The following is a 6217-nucleotide window of genomic DNA, read 5'->3' as shown; positions in this document are numbered from 1 at the left end:
GATAATGTTGGAAGAGATGCTGGCAATCATGTTGGGCAAGAGAGAAGAGTCTTAAGCTCCTACATGAACCCAAATCAAGGAAACTATGGCAGCAGCATCCTGAAACCAACAATCCATGCCAACAACTTTGAGTTGAAACCTCAACTCATCACACTTGTCCAAAATAACTGTTTATATGGAGGAGGTGCCCAGGAGGACCCAAACCAACATCTCACTACATTCTTGAGGATCTGTGATACTGTAAAGTCCAATGGTATACACCCTGACACCTACGAGTTACTTTTGTTTCCTTTGTCACTCAGAGATAAGGCAGCAAAGTGGTTGGAAGCATTTCTCAAGGAGTACTTAACCACATGGGATGATGTTGTAAACAAATTTCTAGCAAGATTTTACCCTCCATAGAGAGTCAACAGGCTAAGAGCTGAGGTGCAAATTTTCAGACAACAAGATGGTGAAACACTCTATGAGGCTTGGAAGAGGTTCAAAGATTTGACAAGGAAATGCCCATCGGATATGTTCAATGAGTGGGTGCAACTACACATCTTCTATGAAGGGCTGTCATATGAGTCAAAGCAAGCAGTAGATCATTCTTCAGGAGGTTCACTCAATAAGAAGAAGACCATTGAAGAAGTGATAGACGTCATTGAGACTGTGGCTGAAAATGAGTATTTTTATGCTTCAGATAGAGCTCAAAGGAGAGGAGTAATGGAGCTCAATTTAATGGATGCCCTGTTAGCCCAAAATAAAGTGATCACTGCATAACTAGCAGCCTTGACCAAGAAGATGGAAAACAATCAAGTCTCAACTATTCAAGCCCAAGCCCTTCAACAAGAAAGAGATGCACCAGAAGTTGAATGTGAGTGGGAGCAAGCTAACTATGTGAACAATTCTAGACCACCATATGATCCCAACTCCAAGACATACAACCCAGGTTGGAAGAACCACCCAAATTTTGGGTGGGGCAACCAACAAAGCCACCACCAAGACCATAACAAGCCATACCAATCCAACCAATACAACACTCACAACCCCAACCATCAATCAGGCAACAATAGACCCTACCACAATTTACAAAACATATCATACCATTCCATCCAACAAACACACAACAACCACCAGTAAGACACATCAACCTCAACCATGCAACCATATGAGATCAAGAGCAACTTTGAGAGAGTAGAGGTGGCAATAGCACAACTATCCTCACAGCTGACAGGAGCCATTTCCACCCTCTTGGAGAGACAAACACAGGCTAAAAGAAAGATAGACGCGAACCAAGAAGAATACAGATCTAATATGAAGAATCAAGGTGCAGCAATCTCAAAACTTGAAGCACAAGTAGAGATTCTATACAAGTAAATCCCAATGCCCACACATACATTTTCCAGTGATACCATGGCCAACCCAAGAGGGGAATGCAAGGCCATCACACTTAGAAGTGGGAAAGTTGTAGAAGAAGCAACCCCAAACCAGGACAACCATGAAGAAGAAGTTGCGGAAAAGCATGGAAACAAGAATGAAGAAAAGACCCTGCCCCATCCTCACCAAAGCCAATCTTGAAACCTTATGTGCCAAAGGCACCATATCCACAGAGGCTGAAGAAAGATGGGAATGATGGCCAGTTCTCTAGATTCTTAGAGATCTTTAAAAAGCTCCAAATCAACATACCATTTGCTGAAGCATTGGAGCAAATTCCGCTTTATGCCAAATTTTTGAAGGAGCTCATGACAAGAAAAAGAAACTGGGAAGAAAAAGAGACCATAGTGCTAACTGAGGAGTGTAGTGCAATCATACAAAAGAAGCTCCCTCAAAAAATGAAAGACCTAGTGAGTTTCCAAATCCCCTGCATCATAGGGGATATCAATATTTAGAAAGCCTTGTGTGATCTGGGAGCTAGCATCAACCTCATGTCCCTAACCATGATGAGGAGGATTAATATTGAGGAACCCAAGCCAATAAGAATGGCACTCCAATTGGCTGACAGAACATTCAAGTTTCTACACGGGGTAGTGGAAGACTTGTTGGTGAAGGTAGGAGGATTCATTTTCCCAGCTGACTTTATTGGGCTGGATATGGAAGAAGAGGCTAACACATCCATCATCCTCGGAAGGCCATTTCTAGCTACTGCTAGAGCCATCATTGATGTGCAATGGTGCACGAAATTGCAATCACATTGCAATTTCGCACAACTAACCAGCAAGTGCACTGGGTTGTCCAAGTAATACCTGACGTGAGTAAGGGTCGATTGATAAACCCCGTTTTGACGGTTTATCTTGTATTTATTTTAAGAGATTTTATCACCTTTTACCCACATTTATTCAATAAAATAGCATGGTTTTGTGATTGTCTCCTTATTTGTGCTTAGATGCGAAAACATGCTTTTAGACCCTTAAATTAATGATTTTTATTCACCTTTGATTCCACTAGATGCCTTGATATGTTTGCTAATGATTTCAGATTGAAAAGGCTAGGAATGGATCAAAGGAGTGAAGAGGAAAGCATGCAAAGTGGAGAAATCATGAAAAGTCAAAGAAGTTGAACTCGCCCATGGACGCGTGCGCACACCTGGCGTGTACGCGCACCTTGCGAATTACCCCATGGACGCGTAAGCGTTCTGTGCGCATATGCGTCGGTGCTGGTTTATGATTTTTTAATGAAAACGTGACCAACGAATTCAGAAGGGTGTGGGGCCCAATCTCAACTAACTTTGGCGCCAGAAATGCTATTTAAAGCCAAGGATTGAAGAGCAAAGAGATTAACTCACATTAGTTCATTCACACTCATTAGGATTAGTTTAGAAGTAGTAGTTTCTAGAGAGAGAAGCTCTCTCTTTTCTCTAGAATTAGGATTAGGATTAGGTTTAGTTCTTAGATCTAGATTTTAATCTTTGCTTTCATCTACTTCTACCTTTCAATTTCTTGTTGTTACATTCATTCTTCTTCCGTTCTTTGGTTGTAATTTCTTTTATGTTGTTCTTGTATCTTGTTGTAGATCTACTTTTGTTCCTTCTACTCTCTTTCAATTCAATAAAGGTAATTCATAATAAATGTGTTTCTTTTAATTGTTGTTGTTAATTCCTTTCAATAAATGTTGTTAGATTTCATTCTTGTTGTCAATTTACTATGCTTTTCTTTTGTGCCTTCCAAGTGTTTGATTTAATGCTTGGTTGAATTTTAGTGTAGGTTTTGTTCCTCTTGGCTTTGGTAGAGTGATTAGTGACTCTTGAGTTATCTAATTCCTTTGTTGATTGATAATTAGAGATTGTTAATTGATTTGGATGCCTCTAAAGCTAGTCTTCCTTTAGGAGTTGATTAGGACTTGAGGAATCAAATTGATTCATCCACTTGACTCTCCTCCATGGTTAGAGGTTAACTAAGTGGGAGAAATGAACAATTTGTTGTCACAATTGAGGAGGATAACTAGGATAGAACTTCTAGTTCTCATATCTTGCCAAGAGCTTTGTTAGTTGTTATTTCATTTTCTTTGCCATTTATATTTCTTGTCTAAAATCTCAAAAACCCCAAAATAACTCATAACCAATAACAAGACACTTTATTACAATTTCAAGGGAGAACGACCCAAGGTTTGAATACTTCGGTTTATAAATTTTAGGGTTTTGTTTTAGTGACAAACAACTTTTTGTGTGAAAGGATTATTGATTGGTTTAGAAACTATACTTGCAACGAGAATTCATTTGTGAAATTCTATACCATCAAAAATCCAATCATCATCGATCCCACGGAGATTGTCGGCTTGAAGCAAGCTATGGTTACCTTGTAACTCTTAGTCAGGAGATTATCAATGAAAAGAGTTTTGTTGCAATAAAATAAAAGAGCATGAAATAAAAGGTACTTGTGATTCAATAATGGGGAACAGGTTGGAGTTTTGGAGATGCTCTATCATCTGAATCTCTGCTTTCCCACTGTCTTCTTCTTCACGCACGCAAGGCTCTTTCCATGGAAAGCTGTGTGTAGGGTGTGTCAATGACTACTTCCCATCCTCTCAGTGAAAATGGTCCATGTGTGCTGTCACCGCACGGCTAATCATCTGTCTGTTCTCGATCATGTTGGAATAGAATCCAGTGATTCTTTTGCGTCTGTCACTACGCCCAACACTTGCGAGTTTGAAGCTCGTCAAAGTCATCCCTTCCCAGATCCTATTCGGAATACCACAGACAAGGTTTAGATCTTCCGGATCCCAGGAATGACTGCCAATAATCCTAGCTTATACCACGAAGACTTTGGATGCACGAAGTCGAACACTCTGTTGTCAGAAGAGGTATTTGAATCTGCGAACCAGGAACCCAAGAGATACCCATTTAGTCTAAGATAGAACGGAGGTGGTTGTCAGGCACACGTTCATAAGTTGAGAATGGTGATGAGTGTCACGGATCATCACATCCATCATATTTAAGTGCGAATGAATATTTTAAAACGAAACAAGCGTGATTGAATAGAAAAACAATGGTAATTGCATTAATCCATCGAGACACAGCAGAGCTCTTCACCCCTAATATTGTAGTTTAGAGACTCATGCCGTAGAGATACAATGTAAAACGTGAAAATGTCATGAGGTACCAAAATAAATCTCTAAAAGTAGTTTTTATACTCAACTAGTAACCTAGGTTTACAGAAAATGAGTATACTATGATAGATGATGCAGAAATCCACTTCTTGGAGTTAAACGCCAGCTTTGGTACCAGTTTGGGAGTTTAACTCCAACTTTTATGCCAGCTCTGGCGTTTTGACGCCAAAAAAAGGCAGGGAGCTGGCGTTTTGATGCCAATTTACGTCATCAAAACTCGCTCAAAGTATAGACTATTACATATTGCTGGAAAGCCCTGGATATCTACTTTTTAACGCAATTAGGAGCGCCCCGTTTCGAGTTCTGCAGCTCCAGAAAATCAACTTCGAGTGCAGGGAGGTCAGAATCCAACAGCATCTGCTGTCCTTCTTCAGCCTTTGAATCAGATTTTTGCTCAGGTCCCTCAATTTCAGCCAGAAAATATCTGAAATCATAGAAAAGCACACAAACTCATAGTAAAGTCCAGAAATATGATTTTTGCATAAAAACTAATAAAAATATACTAAAAAGTGGCTAAACCCTACTAAAAACTATATGAAAATACCCTCCAAAAGCGTATAAAATATCCGCTCATCACAACACCAAACTTAAACTGTTGCTTGTCCTCAAGAAACTAGATGAACGAAATAGGCCAAAGAAAATCAGGAGGCAATAGCATCTCAGAGTGTACATGAAGCTCAAATTCTAATTAGATGAGCGGGACAAGTAGCTTTTTGCTTCTGAATAGTTTTGGCATCTCCATTTATCCTTTGAAGTTCTGAATGACTGGCATCTATAGGAACTCCGAATTCAAATAGTGTTGTTGATTCTCCTAGTTCAGTACGTTGATTCTTGAACATAGCTACTTTATGAGTCTTGGCCGTGGCCCTAAGCACTTTGTTTTCCAGTATTACCACCGGATACATAAATGCCACAGACACATAACTAGGTGAACCTTACAGATTGTGACTCAGCTTTGCCACAGTCCCAAGTTAAAGGTGTCCAGAGTTCTTAAGCACACTCTTTTGCTTTGGATCACGACTTTAACCACTTAGTCTCAAGTTTTTCACTTGGACCTTCATGACACAAGCACATGGTTAGGGACAGCTTGATTCAGCCGCTTAGGTCAGGATTTTATGCTTGGCCCTCCTATCCATTAATGCTCAAAGCCTTGGATCCTTTTTACCTTTGCCTTTTGGTTCAAAGGGTTATTGGCTTTTTCTGCTTGCCTTTTTCTTTTTCTTCTCTCTCTCTCTCTCTCTCTCTCTCTCTCTCTCTCTTTTGCTTTGTTCTTCACTGCTTTCTCTTGCTTCAAGAATCAATTCTATGATTTTTCAGATTATCAACAACATTTCTCTGTTTTCATCATTCTTTCAAGAGCCAATAATTTTAACATTCATAGACTTCACTATCAAAATTTATGCACTGTTCAATCATTCATTCAAAGAACAAGGAGCATTGTCACCACATATAAATAATTTGAATTTTTCTTATTAAGAACTTGAAGATAAAATTGCTTCCTTACTCTAAAAGTCTGCTATTTTATTCATGTTTAATGATGATGAGAAAAATAAATTATAGCTTACTTAGGGATAAAATAAAAAACGAAAAGTAAAGACACTCATTACTATTGTTCATATGACTCTAAAAATAG

The 6217-nt window shown here is 39.2% G+C and overlaps 1 pseudogene; it reads right to left on the bottom strand.

The window, feature by feature from the left end:
- Positions 1 to 411: 411 nt before the first annotated feature.
- Positions 412 to 513, bottom strand: LOC112766897 (small nucleolar RNA R71; annotated as a pseudogene).
- Positions 514 to 6217: the final 5704 nt, after the last annotated feature.

The sequence above is a fragment of the Arachis hypogaea genome, chromosome 2, assembly GCF_003086295.3.
Source record: "Arachis hypogaea cultivar Tifrunner chromosome 2, arahy.Tifrunner.gnm2.J5K5, whole genome shotgun sequence".
NCBI lineage: Eukaryota > Viridiplantae > Streptophyta > Magnoliopsida > Fabales > Fabaceae > Arachis > Arachis hypogaea.
This window is presented reverse-complemented; position numbering and strand designations above follow the sequence as displayed.